The 16,658-nt window shown below is 38.9% G+C and overlaps 1 protein-coding gene and 2 pseudogenes across 2 annotated transcripts in view; all 3 read right to left on the bottom strand.

The window, feature by feature from the left end:
* Nucleotides 1-16,658, bottom strand: part of LOC140511743 (UDP-glucuronosyltransferase 2A2-like) — a 144,748-nt gene that overhangs the window by 18,093 nt on the left and 109,997 nt on the right. The gene's annotated exons all lie outside the window — the stretch shown is intronic.
* LOC140510812 (UDP-glucuronosyltransferase 2B31-like) lies at nt 570-6,302 on the bottom strand (annotated as a pseudogene).
* Nucleotides 7,955-10,646, bottom strand: LOC140511744 (UDP-glucuronosyltransferase 2B31 pseudogene; annotated as a pseudogene).

Raw genomic sequence — 16,658 nt, forward strand, 5'->3', positions numbered from 1 at the left:
TCTGGTGTATGTGGATCCCTTTTCAGAAGAATGTTTTTAAATGTATAATACAAAGTACATAAGATAATAAAGGAAATTGACCACTGAAAAAATTGTTATGAAAATTATGTTAAGAATTGCTGTTGAAGTCTACTGGAGGATCTTGAGTGATTTCTTAGTAACTCATGGTGCTCCAACAAAGTTTTTCTCCTCCTTCTTAATGCCAGTGTCTCCGTCTGAGATTATATTCCATCTATCCTCCCCATATCCAATTGTTTGTTTATCCTGTGAGGTCCTTGAATACTGGGATTGTATTTGCCTTTCTTTGTATCCCTGGACCTTATGACAGTGCCTGGCATATAAGAGACCCTTAACAAATGCTTATTGACATTACTTAGAAAAAGAAAAAGCAAGCTCACTGAAACAATTTTTTTCCAATTTATTTATTAATTTTTAGTTTTCAACATTCATTTCCACAAGATTTTGAGTTTCAAATTTTCTCCCCATCTCTCCCCTCCCTCCACCCCAATACACCATGCATTCTGATTACCCCTTCCCCCAATCTACGCCTCCTTCTATCACACCCCTCCCTTCTCTTATCTCTATTTTCTCTCTTTTCTTGTAGGGCAAGAATGATATCTATAACCCATTACCTGCATTTCTTATTTCCCAGTTGCATGCAAAAAACAATTCTCAACATTCTTTCCTAAAACTTTGAGTTCTAACTTCTGTCCCTTCCTCCCTCCCCACCCATCCCCACTGAGAAGGCAAACAATTCAATATAGGTAATATATGTGTAGTTTTGCTAAACACTTCCATAATAGTCATGTTGTGGAAGACTACCTGTATTTCCTTCCATCCTATCCTGCCCCTCCCATTTACTCTATTCTGTTTTCTGACCTTATCCCTCCCTAAATGTGTTTACTTCTAGGTAACCCCTCCTCTCATTTGCCCTCCCTTCTATTATCCCTTTCACACCCCACTTCTCCCCTATTTTCCTGTAGTGGAAGATAGATTTTCATATCAAATTGAGTGTGTATGGTATTCCCTCCTTAAGTCAAATGTGATGAGAGTAAGCTTCGCTTTTTGCCTCTCACCTCTCCCCTTTTCCCCTCCATTGAAAAAGCTTTTTCTTCGCTCTTTTATGAGAGATAATTTGCCCCATTCCATTTCTCCCTTTCTCCTCTCAATATATTCCTCTTTTACCCCTTAATTTTATTTATTTAGATGCCATGTTTATCCTCATTGAAAGCATTTGTCAACATGGCTGAAAACATCATGCTTAAAAGCATGGGAGCAAGCACACAGCCCTGTTTCACTCCATTGGTGACTGGGAAGGCATGAGAACATTGTTCACTATCCAGAACCTGGGCAAACATGCCATCATGAAATTGATGTACAATATTGATGAACTTCTCTGGGCAACCAAATTTTGACATAATTTTCTATAAGCCTTCATGAGTAACAATGTCAAAGGCCTTGGTTAGATCTACAAACATTGTGTACAGACCTTTGTTCTGCTCCTGGCATTTCTCCTGGAGTTGTTGGGCAGTCAACATCATATCGACTGTTCTTCAGCCCTTTCTGAAGCCACTGGCTTCCATCTTCCAGGTGAAGGATCAGCCTATTAAGGAGGACTCTAGTAAGAACTTTGTCAGTAGTGACTAAGAGACAGATCTGCCTGTGATTGTCAGAGGACAATCTATTCCCTTTGCCTTTATAGAGATGGACAGTAGAGGCATCCTTGAACTCCTGGGGGATAACCTCCTCTTGCCATATAACCTGGAAAATTTTAGTCAGCTTTTGTATGAGCAATGGTCCCCCTACCTTGTAAATCTCAGCTGGAATAGAATCAGCACCAGGTGCTTTGCTACATGAAAGAAGCCTGATGACCCTGAAAACCTCTTCTTCAGTTGTAAGTTCTGCTAAGGAGGGATTGACTTCAACCTGAGGTAAATGGTCAATGGCCTCAGCATTGACTGATGATGGTCTGTTGAGAACATTAGGGAAATGTTGAACCCATCCCTCTAGGATCATGTCCATATCACTAATCAGTGTGGTTGTGATGCACCATAGGTTTTTGTTCCATAAATGAGTGTTTGTCTTTCATTGCTGAAGAACATGGCACCAGAGAAATAATGACGTGACTTGCACTTGACCTTGTTTTGAGTGAGGGAGGGCTGTGCAGGTCACCAGCCTCACTTCTCCTCTGGAGCCATCTGAAGCCAGTGACCAGATAATCTTCAGGATGACTGGAGATGACCCAGGATGAGGCAATTGAGGTTAAGTGACTTGCCTAAGGTCAAACAGCTAGTGAGTGTCAAGTGTCTGAGGTGAGATTTGAACTCAGGTCCTCCTGACTCCTGCACTGGTGTTCTATTCACTGCACCACCTACCTGCCCCAGTCCATAAATAACTTTCAGGGAATCATAAAAGCACTTTGGATTGTTACTGTTAGCATAAAACTGAAATTCTTCTGCCTTCTTCCTGAGCTAGGCATCCTGCATCTCTCTTAGCTTTGCTTATACTTTGCTTTGGATGGAATTAAATGTTGCCTTCTTAGAAGTGGATGAACTATCCTGTTGGTAAATCCTGTGGAGTTATTGTTTTTCATTTAGTAGCTTCTGAATTTCCCCATCATTTTCATCAAACCAGTCATGGCGTTTGCATGTATTCTGACCCAGATGAGCAAATGCAGTGCTGTACACCAAATCTCTGAAAGCTTCCCACTCCTTTTGTGCTCCACTGTTGTCCACTATGTGTTGGCTCAACTTTCCCTCCAAATTAGCAACAAACTGTTCACACTCAAAGAAGAGCTCTAATTTGTTGACATTAATTCTTCTGTAGTCATTTTGCCTTGGGGGCAATGTTTTTGATGTATGCAAATATTTAACTTGGAAAGGATACGTCTATGATCAGTCCAGCACTCTACACCACACATTGTCTTTGTCACTCTCACATCTTATCTGCCTCTTCTCCTTAAAATCACAGTCAGTTAGATGCCAGTGTTTGCTGGGAAGGTGGATCCATGAAGTTTTATTACATTTAGGTAAATGGATGACAGTGTTGGTGATGAGGTCATGTGATGCACAAGTTTTCAGCAGTAAATGATCATTGCTGTTTCCAACTCCATTCCTCCCTAGGACTTCCTGACAAGTCTGGTAGTCTGAGTCTACTCTATCATTAAAGTAGCCCAGAATTATGAGCTTGTCCTCTTTTGGCACATTGACAATAAGGGTCTCTAGGTCTTCACAAAATTTTTCTTTGACCTCATCAGTGATGGTCATGGTGGAAGCATAGACACTGATGATGGTGACATGGTGTTTTCTTGTGAGTGGCAATCACATTGTCCTGATCCTGTCATTCACTCCTTTTGGCGTGCATACCAACTTGCTGATTAGTTTTGATTGCAAATCCGTGCCAACTTCACAGAACTCCCCTTCACCGAGCTCACTCCAGAAAAAGGTGTATCCAGCTCCAACTTCACTAAGCTGGCTTTCATTTGCCAACCTTGTTTCCTTCAGGGCTACTATTTCAATGAGATACCTGTTGAGTTCTCTTGCGATAAGAGCAGTTCTTTCAAGTTTACTGGATTGTGTGTTGTCTATTTGTGTGCACATGTTCTATGTGCTGGTGGTGAGTGGAATCATCTCTGCAGATGTTTTCATACATTTTGTACATTTTTTTTTGTTTTTTGATGGCGTGGTGGCATTCCCTACCTGCCACGGTAATCAGGACAGGGTTGGGTAAATAGGCAATGTTTAGGGCACCTTTTCTAGCCTCCTTCCTCACACCAGGAGGTAAACAGTGCAATCCTTTAAAGGCTGCTCAGACACCTAGGGGTTGCTGAGTCTCCCTCCTACTTCCAGTGAGAAAACGACCCTGTGGCCTGGGCTGCCTGTGTGCAGGGTTGTGACTAGAGCTCCCAGTAGATCTGCACCTGCTGCTTCATACCTGGCTGTTGCCACAAGACTTTGAGGCATAATAGTGAAATGGTATAGGTGATGTCTTTTGGTTTGTGTGTAAATTGGATTTAAGTGAGGCAGAGCTACATGAAGTTGTCTGCTTCACTCTCTCCTCCAGAGTCACCATAGTTCAGTGGTAGAACAGAGTCAAGATGGCTGGTGATGGCTAAGGATGTAGTGGATGACGCTGGCATCTTAGGTGTTCAACCAAGCTCTAAGTGCTCCACATTGCCTACTTCATCTGCCTTCATGTCCATTGGAACAAATTGTTCTCATTCACCCATTCCACCAGAGGAAGACTTCACGTGTTTGGGGTAGACACCCCCCTAACTCACCAATGGGTTTGAGAACCCTTGGTTACCCTCAACCTGGTTAGTTCTGTCTGCTAAGATGGTTTACTGGGGTGTGGCCACCGCACATGCTGCAGCTTCTTGGAGACACAGATGCAAGTTAGGAGGAGCAGGTGGACACCAAAGGTGGAAAGAACCCTGAAAAGGGCTTGGCAGCCATCACACCAAAAGCACTAGTCCTCCCTGAACACACTCTACACAAATGCTTTCAATGAGGATGAACGTGGCATCAAGGTCAACTACCGTACTGTTGGCAATTTCTTCAATTTGAAAAAGCTACAAGCCAAGACCAAAGTGCAGGGAGTGTTGGTGCACGATTTTCTGTTTGCAGATGACTGTGCACTCAGTGCAGCCTCTGAAGCTGGGATGCAACAAAGTATGGATCAATTCTCTGCTGCCTGTGCTAATTTTGGCCAAATAATTAACATCAAGAAAGCACAGACACTCCATCAACCACCACCACACCATCCATACGTGGAACCATTGGTTAGAACAAATGGAGAAGTTTTGAATGCTGTGAATAAGTTCGCTTACCTCGGTAGTGTACTTTTCAGGGATGTACACATTGGCAATGAGGTTGATGCATGCATTGCTAGAGCTATCTCAGTGTTTGGGGGGCTCTGAGGAAAATTTTGGGAGAGAAGAGGTATTAGACTGACTACCAAACTGAAGGTCTACAGAGCCATTGTGCTGACCTCATTGTTATATGCTTGTGAAGCATGAACAGTCTACCAGTGCCATGCCATGGAACTGAACTGCTTCCATCTGAACTGTCTTAGGAAGATTCTGAGGATCACCTGGTAGGATAAGGTACCAGATACTGAAGCCCTTGCTCAAGCTGAACTGCCAAGTATTCAAAGTATGCTTCAAAGAGCACCACTCTGATGGACTGGCCACGTTGTTCAAATGTAAAATGTATGCTTGCCAAAAAGACCGTTTTATGGAGAACTGGCATGCGTCAGGTGATCACATGGTGGCCAGAAGAAATGATACAAGGATAGTCTCAAGGTCTCTCTGAAGAACTTTGGATTTGTCTGTGCAACATGGGAGACGCTGGCACAGGACCACTCAGCATGGTGTGCCCACATCAGAAAGGGTGTGTGCTCTTTAAGCAAAACAGAATTCAGACAGCACAAAGTAAGTGTAGGATATGCAAACTGGGGTTATCCACCCCAGATATTCACCTATTTACCATCAGATTTATAAAAAATGATGGAGTGACTGTATACGCTTGACATGGAAACCATGAAGGAACCCCCAGGCTTACCTAACACATCACTTTAGAGCTGATTCAAATCCTTCATATTAAAATTCTGAAACCAAAAAGTCAAAATAAAGGAAGAAAAATATATTTTTCACCCTTTGCATGAATGTCATCTTGTCTGTCAATTCTGTCAAGACCACAGGCATATAGGAAGGGGGGGAGGGAGTCCTCCACAGCATTTTTTCATATGTATTGCCATCAGTGAACTGAAAAGTATACAAAATAGGTATTCCAATGGCCTCAGCTATGAGCTCAGCTCAAGGACCAGTAGTATCTCAAACAAAGACATCATATCTGGCTTCCTTCAATGTCTTCATAAGCTTCTTGTTCAAAGTAACACTTTCACAAAGCTGTCTGAGAACATTTTAATATTCAAAAAGGACATCTTGCATCCTTTTAGCATACTCCCAAGGTGAAAGGTTTGGCAATTCATACAGGTATTCCTCAATCAATCTGTCATAATAAGTAACAAAATCTTCTTTGGTGAATGGCACAGGATAAACCTCAAAGTTAAAAAGAGATGTTTTGGTAGAATCAATAAGAATGGAAGCTGTAGATGTCAGTACAGTCACCTCACGGCCCCTCTGTGCCAGCTCATCCAGGATGGTCTTTATATAAATCCAATGACTATACTCCATACATAGGCCACACTTGGACCTTCCCACAGGACCCACAACTAAAGCAACACAACTGCAGCAGCAAAAGAGCTGCAGCCCACTTCTCAAATGTCAGGGTAGTGCTTTTTCAGAATCTAGCTTCCTCCTATCATGTGCTATAGGTTATATCATAAAAAGGTATTGACAAATAAGTTAAAATGTGTTTGAGATCCGTCAAGTACTTATCAAAAAGAAAATCCTCAAAGCTACTGATGGAATAAAGGAGGCGGAGTTGGCAAGACGTTAACATATAGCAAGGAGTTTAGTTTCAAAGAAGTATATTTAGCTAATTGCACAAAAGTCTTTAGTCCAAACAAAGTTGAACATTCACCTCCTGTGTTACCACTCTAATCAAGAGGTTTCCTCATGGAAAATGGTTTTACTTACTCAACTTTTAAAAGTTAGTTCCCTTTCTTTTTTCTTTGCCCCACAGGAGCATATTTCATAGTAAAAGTACATGAATGGTGAAGGTGTCTTCATTGTCTTTGTACTTGAATGTCCAGATGGGGTAACTGACTAACATTGGCTCCTTGCTATGCTAGAGAAAACTTGGTGATGAATTTTTAAGATATCCTTCTGTAGTTGTTATTGGGGTAGAGGGAGTTGGGGCCCAGTGAAGGATAATTTCAGATCTCATTCTGGGAGCTGGTATTGGATAATTTTTCTTTGTTTCTTCAAATATTGTGGTCTTTAAGACCTGACAGTCTGCCCTTGATTATCATTGGCTTGAATTCATGGCCTGTGACCTGGTGTGTAATATTTGGGAATAGATTCTTTCTAACATCCTAAGTTATCTCATTAATAATAATCTCCTCTTCTAGTTATACTTGATATTCAGCCAGAAATGTTTACAATTTGGCTTTGTCTCAATGGGTTTTAAGACAATTTTCCATGATTCCCAAAGCCATCTGACCTCACTCATAGGGTAGTCTCTGTAAAAGTACCTTATATTGTTGGAAATGTTCATACCAGCTCACATTTCTTGTTCCACTGGTTCTGTCAGTCCCTTCACTGGAACTAATACATCAGGCACCTCTTTTGGGCTGCATCCCTAAAGAGTTGGAATTATGTTTTATAGGTACTACAAAATGACAGGGTGTCTGAAAAGGACATTGTACTAATGCACACACAGAATGTCCTCAAATAATTGGTGGAACCATTCCATTCCTGTTTGTGAACTGTAGGTGGAAGCATGGCAATTCTAGAATTGAAGATCTACAATAAATGCTTAGAGGGTAAAATAATAAAACAATAAAATAAAAAATAAGGAAATAAAAAGAAAGTTCTACCTTTGAGAACCATGTTCTGGCTTGTTAACGAAAATGGCCTGTGTCAACGTTTATGATATTCTGAGTCTACACTTCTTCTACTAAGCAGCAATTTATTTTTTCCTGTTTGATGGTGGTTTTTGCTCCAAAATTCTGATGTATTCCTTCAGGTAAGAAAGCAGATATTGACTTCTCCCAGGTAAGAAATCTCTCCCAGCTTCATGGCCTTCAATAACCCTCATACTTTCCTAATTGGTTGGGATATATTTTTGCATAGAACTGTAAACAACAGCCAAGACAACCTGACCTTGTAACATGTGGATTCACTTTCTCATTATTTTTGCTGGTTTTTGAGGGCTGCCAAATTTTCCTTGTTTACCATGTAGATAACGTGAGAGGGTATGGAGAGAGTCAGCCTTAAATTAGCAAGGCTTATGCTCAGTACCCTCCTCTGGCACATACATGTTGTACCTTCAAGGCTGCTTCAGCCTAGAAGTCACTGTTCTAGGTAACTTGAACTCTTTAACTTCCAGAGAAGGGGCATTGCTAGAGGGGGTTTCCTGGAGTTTCCTGTACTAGTGAAGTCACAGGTCCTGCCACTCTCCCCGTCCATTCTTCAGGTACTGCCCAAGCCTGTAAAAAACCAAAAAGGTCAAAAATTCTATGACAATCCGCTAAGGCACTGGTACTTGAGCAGCAAGTGTACCTTCAGCTTAGGCCACATATATAGAGAGATACCAAATAGCAATTTAAAAAAATGCTGTCCTCCCTAAATAATGGCATTTAGCTGTTATTTCTATGAAGGCATTTTTCTGCTTTAAAGATTCAGACATTAGCTCAGAGAGCAGCAGTTATATGGTAGGTACCTATGTTACATAGTTAGCTAAGTCATATTGTTAAAGACCAATTCCATTTCTTATCAGGAATAAATAAACAAAAAATTCCCATTACTTTAGACACCAACCCATTTGCCTTCAGATGTATGAAAAATGGTGGAGTGACTGTATAGTCCTGCCATGTAAACCATGAAGGAACCCCAGGCTTCCCTAACATATCACTGCGAGACTGATCCCAACCCTTCACATCAAAATTCTGAAAGCAAAAGTCAAAGTAAAGGAATAAAAGCATATTTTTCACTCTCTCCATGAATGTCATCTTGTCAGTCATTTGTGTCAACACCACAGGCACATAGGAACGGGGAGAAGGGAGTCCTCCTCAGTATTTTTCATATGCATGGCCAGTAATGAATGGAAGAGTATAGAAAGTAGGTATTCTAAGAACCTCAGCTATGAGCTCAGCGCAAGAAGCAACATTATGATATCTGGTTTCCTTTAATGTCTTCGTAAACTTCTTGTTTAAAACTACACTCTCACAAAGCATTCTGAGAATCTTTTAATATTCAAAAAACGCATCTTGCACCTTTGTAGTATACTCCCAAGGTGAAAGTCTTGGCAACTCATACATGCATTCCTTAATCCATTTTTCAGAATGAGTAACAACATCTTCTTTAGTGAATGACACAGGATAAACCTCACAGTTGAGAAGAGCTGTTTTGGTAGAATCAATAAGAATGGAAGCCATAGATGTCAGGACAGTCACCTCATGGCCCCTCTGTGCCAGCTCATCCAGGATGGTTTTTAGATTTATCCAGTGACTATACTCTGTAGACAACACTAGGACCTTCCCACAGGACCCACGGCTAAAGTAATACAGCTGCTGTAGCCAAAGAGCTGCAGCCCACTTCACAGAACTCATGTTTGTCCTTTCTCAGAATCTCTAGCTTCCCCCTATCAGGTGCTATGGATTATATGATGAAAGGAATTGCCAAAGAAGTTAAAATGTAATTGAGATTTGTCAAATCCTTATCAAAAAAAAAATCCTTAGTCATAGCTACTGATAGAAAAAGGGAGGCGGATTTGGGAAGAGGTTAATAGGTAGCAATGTGTTTAGCGTCAAAGGAGGATATTTAGCTACTTGCACAAAAGTCTTTAGTCCAAAGTTGAACATTCACCTTCTGTGTTGCCACAATAATCAAAACCCTTCTTCAGGGACTGTGGAATGGTTTTACTTACTCAGATTTTAAAAGATAACTCCATTTACTTTTTTTTTCTTCTTCAGATAGAGATTTCATAGGGAAAATGTGTGTTCATTCTTCGTTGCCGAAGAAGACCATGCCATCAGAGAAATAATGACATAATTTGCACTTGACTTTGTTTTGAGTGAGGGAGGGCTGTGCAAGGTCACCAGCCTCACTTCTCCTCCAGGACTACCTGAATCCAGTGATCAGATATTCATCAGGATGACTGGAGATGACCCAGGATGAGGCAATTGGGTTTAAGTGACTTGCCCAGTCACACAGCTAGTGAGTTTCAAGTGTCTGAGGTGAAATTTGAACTCAGGTCCTCTTGACTCCTGCACTAGTGCTCTATCCACTGCACCACTTAGCTGCCCTCATAGTGAAAGTGCATGAATGGTGAAGGTGTCTTGGTTGTCTTTATACTTGGATGTCCAAATGGAGTAACTGACTAGCATGGGTTCCTTGGTATGCTAGAGAAAAATTGCTGCTGAATTTTTAAGATATCGTTGTGTAGTGGTTATTGTCTTAGAGGGGGTTGAGGCCCAGTGAAGGCTAATTTCAGATCCCTTTGGGGGGTTGTTATTGGATACACTTTCTCCTTTGCTTCAAACATTGTGGCCTTTAAGACCTGGGCCTGACAGTCTTCCCTTGATTATCATGAGCTTGAATTCATGGAGGGTGAGACTTGGTATCTAACATTTGGGAATAGCCTCTTAACAACATCCCAACTGGTTTCCTTAACAATAATCTCTTGTTGTAGCTGTACTTGGAAAGTGTGAACTAACTGCTCCTGTGAAAGCTGAAGAAGGAATATTGGATGGAGATTCTAAGGACACTTTAAGAATTAAAAGTATGACCTCAGGCAAAGAAATATTTCTAAGGATTACATTTTCTGGAAAATGAGTTTTTGACAACATAATTGAAATAAACCTTCAGCGCTTCAATGTATTTCCACAACATCCAATGCAAACTTCTATACCTCTTACCCACATGCCAACACCTACATGTATACACATAAAATATACCCTATGTATAATTATATGCACACATATTATGCACATATATCCTTTACACATATCAATATATATATAGATATATAGATGTCTTCTAAAATAGCAGACATATAGACATATATACACATTCACAAATCAACATGTTTCCTAAATAACAAATATATTAAAAACTACAGAGTGATAGAAAAATTTTAATGTAGGTTTAAGCTTTGAGACTTTAAAACTCAGGTTATAATTTTAATAGATTGAAACTTCACTAAGACTTTTTTATATTAATTTTATTTTTTTTAGTGTTCTACTATCACTACCATATAACTTAGATTATTTTTTTCCCCTCCCTTCCCCGCTACATCCCCCTTCCCTTCTGGAGATGGCATACAATTTTATATAGGTTCTATACAAACATTCCTATTAAATACATTTCCACTATAGTCATATTGTGTAGAAGACTTAAAATGAATGAGAGAAATCATATAACAAACTAAAATTGTAATGCAAAAGAAATGATCTGCTACATTCTGTGATTGAATTCCAAAGTTCTTTCTCTGGGTATGGAAGGCATTTTGCCTTAAAAGACCATTGGGAATGTTGCTAAGTCCTTGCATTTCAATGAAGTTACAAGTCTACCAGAAAAATCTCTCACATACTGTGTTTGTTGCTGTGCACAAAGTTCCCCTAGTTCTACTTCTTTTGCTCAGCATCAGATCATATAAGTCTTTTCAGGCCTCTCCGAAGTCTTCCTGTTCATCATTTCTTATAGCATAATAGTATTCTATTACATTCATATACCATAATTTATTCAGCCATTCCCAAATTGATGAGCATCCCCTTGATTTCCAGTTTTTGGCCAACACAAAGAGGGCTGATATAAATATTTTTGCACATGTGGGAGCCTTTCCCGTTTTTATGATCTCTTGGGGATACAGTCCTAGAAGCAGTAGTGCTGGGTCAAAGGGTAGGCATATTTTTGTAGACCTTTGGGCATTGTTCCAAAATGCTCTCCAGAATGACTGGAGCAGCTCACGGCTCCAACTCTCGCACTTCTTCTCCAACATTTATCATCTAACTGTTCTGTCATTAGCTAATCTAATAGGTGTGACATGATAGCTCAGATTAGTTTTGATTTGCATGTCTCTAATCAATAGTAATTTAGAGCATTTTTTCATATGATTATAGGTATCTTTAATTTCTTCCTCTGAAAACTGTCTGTTCATATGCTTTGACTACTTATCAGTTGGAGAATGACTTGTATTCTTGTACATTTGACTCAGTTCTCTATACAGTTTAGAAATGACGCCTTTATCACAGACACTGGTTGCAAAAATTCTTTCCCAGTTTTTTGCTTCCCTCCTAATCTTGGTTGCATTGGATTTGGTTGTGCAAAAACTTCTTAGTTTAATGTAATCAAAATAATCAATTTTGAACTTCATAATGGTTTCTGTTTCTTCTTTAGTCAAAAATTCTTCCCTTCTCCACAAATCTGATAAATACACAAATCCTTGCTCTAGTAATTTGTTTATAATATCAGTCTTTGTACCTAGATCATGTACCCATTTGGATTTTATTCTTGTGTATGCTGTCAGGCATTGGTCTATGCCTAGTTTCTGCCATACTTTTATCCAGTTTTATTATCCCAGAAGCTGGGGTCCTTGGGTTTATCAAACAATAGATTGTTATATTCATTGACTACTGTGTCTTGAGTACCTAGCATATTCCACTTGTGTACCCTTCTGTTTTCTTAGCTAGCACCAAGTGGTTTTGATAATTGCTACTTTATATTACAATTTGAGATCTAGTAGAGCCGGGCCACCTTCCCTAGAATTTCTTTTTATTAGCTCCCTTGCCATTCTTGACCTTTTGTTCTTCCAGAAGAATTTTGATATTATTTTTTCCATCTCTAGAAAATAATCATCAGATAGTTTGATTGGTATGGCACTAAATAAGTAAATTACTGCAGGTAGAATTGTCATTTTTATTACATTGTCTCAGCTTACCCATGAACAACTAATGTTTTCCCACTTACTTAGATCTGACTTTATTTGTGCAAAAAGTGTCTTGTAATTGTGTTCATATATTCCCTGGATTTGCTTTGGCAGGTAGAGTTCCAAATATTTTATAGTATCTGCCCTAGTTTTAAATAGGATTTCTTTTTCTATCTCTTGCTGTTGGATTTTTTTTTTTAGCAATACATAGAAATGCATAAAATTTGTGCGGGTTTATTTTGTAATCTGCAACTTTGCCGAAGTTGTTTATTATTTCAAGCAGTTTTTTACTTGAATCTCTGGTATTCTCTAAGTTCACTAAGATTTTCTGAACAACCTACACATAAACATATACATATACTTCCTAAATAGCAAACATATCCACATCAGGATATATGTACAGGTGTATGTCCATATAGCAATATATGTATATGTTTGCTAATTACATTTATTTGTATTTGCAACTACAGTCATTCCACCACCAATCTAAATGAATCGCTACTGCTTGTTGCCAAAGAACCCTCAAACAAGCATTTCCAAGAAAATTGAGGGTGAAACAAGGGTGTCCACTATCACCACTGTTGGTCAATATGGAATTAGAAATGTTAGATTTAGTAATAAGAGAAAAAAAAAGAAATTGAAGGAATGAGAATAGGTAAAGAAGAAATTAAGTTACCACTCTTTACAGAGGGTATGATAATATAATCAAGTAACAAACTATTTGAAATAATAAACAACTTCAGCAAAGTTGCAGGATACCAAATAAGCCCACAGAAATCATCCGCATTTCTATATATTATTAACAAAGCCCAACAGTGAGAGATAGAAAGAGAAATTCCATTTAAAGTTACTGTAGACATTATAAAATACTTGAGAGTCTACCTGCCAAAACCAGTCCAGGGACTATGTAAACACAAATACAAAACGCTTTTCACACAAATAAAGCCAGATAGCTGTTGTAGAGAGCCCAATTGAGATGGCCTGAAGAACAACTAAAATTTACCTCCTCTTCTCTAACAACTCTCCTCATTGTAAAGAATATCCTTTACAAATCCTTATTAGGTCATGTTAAATTATGAGCCTATGACCTGTTTCTTTTTTTAGGGACAGCTAAGTAGCACAGGACTGGAGTCATCAGACTTATGTTCGAATGAAACTTCAGAAGCTTGCTAGCTGAGTGAACTTGGGTAATTCACTTAATCTCTAGCTACCTAAGTTTCCTAATCTATAAAATGGTGGTGATAATAGCACCTACCTTGCAGGGTCGTTGCGAGGGAGAAATGAGATAATATTTGTGAAGCATTTAGTATAGTGCCTGCACACAGTTGTTGCTGTGGTAAATGTTATTTATTTTTGATGTTATTCCTTGTTATGGTTGGAAGAAGTAGAATAAACATCTATGTCACCACTATGTCCTGGGTAGATACTGTGCTATGAGTTTTACAAGTATTACCTAATCTAATCCTCACAATGATCCTCCAAGGCAGGTGGTATTATTATCCTCATTTTACAACTGAGGAAACTGAGACATAGAGATGTTAAGTTTCTAATAAGTGTCTAAGGCCAGATTTGAACTCAGGTTTTCATGACTCTAAGAGTCAGGGATCTTCCCCACTGCACCACCTGACTACCTCAAAAATCATTCCTTTAGAGTAGGGGTTCTTAACCTGGGATCCTTGCATCCCCATTGTTCCACAAACGGATTTATTTCATGGGGATGGTCTGTGAACTTGGATGGGGAAAAATTTATCTTTATTTTACTAATCTGTAACTGAAATTTAGCATTTACTTCAATTATGGATTTAAAAGCTGTAACAAAATCATTCCAAGAAGTTAATGTTTTACACAAGATTTTCAAAGAATCTATGACACAAAAATATCATTAAGAATCTCTAATTTAAAGAGTAACTGCTGGTTAATGTAGGAAGTAATAAAAGTAGGAAAACCTGTTTCACTTTTTCAATTATTTCTTTTAGACCTCCAAAATAATCATAACTAAAATGTAAAAGGGGTGAGATGTGAGAAAGGCATTTGTATCAGAATCATGGTTGTTCACTACGCAATGAACTTGTACTGGTAAGGGAAAGGGGAACTTGTGAACGCAAATGTTTGCAATCACACTGCTTAAACACATTTCCACATAGATAAACAAAACAGGATCAATAGTCTCCTAAAACAGGGTCACTATCCATTAAAGAAGTCACAATAAATTTTGCTAACAATCAACCTAAGGAAAGTAAGTAGATTCTGGACACACCATCCAGAATTACAGGAACTCAGACTTTAGAAACCCTTTCTTGTGTCATTCAAGTAAATCTGGCTTTTTTTGTTTGTTTTGTATGGATTCAAATTTTACATCATAGAATAAAAGTATACCTCAGTTACATACATTTCATGGAAAACAAAGTCATTTTGGCACGACTTTTCCCTTTCTGACTGGCTGCTGATCAAATATGACTCCTCATGTCATTAAACTTCTACTCTTTCACATAAGTCAGGCAATCACTGACCAGGTTTGACATGTAAACCAGACCACAGGCTTACCTAACACATCACTATAAAACAGATCCCTGTCCTTCACATCAAAATTCTGAAAGTATAAGTCAAAGTAAATGAAGAAAAGAAAATTTTTCATCTGTTCCACAAATGTCATCTTGTCAGTCAAAAATGTCAAGGCTACAGACACATAGGATGGAGGGGATAGGAGTCCTCTACAGTATTTTTCAACGGTATTGCCTATACTGAAGCACAGATTATAGACAAAGGGCATTCCAAGTATCTCTCCCATGAGCTAAGCACAAGGACACATAACATCTGCAAGAATAACTTCATATTTGGCTTTCTTCAACGTCTTCATAAAGTCTTTGTTCAAAATAACATTCTCACAATGTTGTTTCACAAGTCTTAAAGCCTTCCAAAGCATTTCTTCCATGGTTGAACTATAGTCTAATGCTGAACATTTTGGCAACTCATGACTTCAAAGTGTGATCTAGTTTTCAAAAAATGAAGCCGAATCCTCTTGCTTTTTCACTGAAGTAAAAACCTCAGTGTGAAACCTAATGAATTACCAGGATCAACAAAAACAGTCACTGAAGGTATCAGCACAGTCGCCTCATGGCACCTGTGTGCGAGTCTAGTCATTAATGCTTTTTTCCTCAGTTTCCTCATCTGTAGAATGAGCTGAAGAAGGAAATGGCAAACCACTCTAGTATCTTGGCCAAGAAAATCCCAAATGGGATCACAAAGAATTGGACATGACTGAATGACTCAACAACAGCCACAAAACTGGTATCTGCCCCTGCAGGAGCTCTAATCCCTGCCTCCTTAAAGGTCACAGCTACTGAGGTCCTCAGAGAGTAAGTGGTCACCAGCAAAGTGTTGTCAGAGGGTTCAATATCAGAAATGGATTTGTTTTATATCAGTGGTAGTAACATCAAAGAGGATGCTTTATCATTGGCTTTGCCACTAAACTTCTTCCATCTCACTAGGACCACGAGGGCTCTCTGTGGGATTTACAACTGAAACTTACTCTGGACACCATCTCCCTCACTGAAATGCTCCTCGAGGACAAGGGGCTGTGTGCTTTTCTATTTAGACTCCGGAACTAGCACAGTGTAATAGACATGTAAAAGGTGCTTAATGAATGCTTTTACCCTCATTCATTGATTCATTATGCTAATTTCCCTGCTTTTCTGTTTTGACTGAAGATTCAAACTTTATTCTATTTAGCAACCATTAGATGGCAGTTTTCATGTTTTATGGACAAGATGGTCATTTTGTCACAAAACTTTCCATATCTGGTTGCAATTTTAAAAATAAACATCTGATTTTTTTCATGATATTAATTTTCTGCCTATTTACAATGAGATGTATAAACACGTCAGGGAATCACTGAACAGTTTTGACCTGTGAACCATAAACGGAACTTTATTTCTTATCTTGAATAATGACTTGACTAACAAATCACTGTAAAACAGATCCCAATCCTTCATATCAACATTCTGAAACCAAAAGTCAAATGAATAAAGTACATTTTTCATCTGCTCCATAAACATCATCTTGTCAGTTAATGTTGTTATGGGCACAGGCACATAGGAAAGAGGC

Source organism: Notamacropus eugenii, chromosome 6 (genome assembly GCF_028372415.1).
Source record: "Notamacropus eugenii isolate mMacEug1 chromosome 6, mMacEug1.pri_v2, whole genome shotgun sequence".
In the NCBI taxonomy this organism is placed as follows: Eukaryota; Metazoa; Chordata; class Mammalia; order Diprotodontia; family Macropodidae; genus Notamacropus; species Notamacropus eugenii.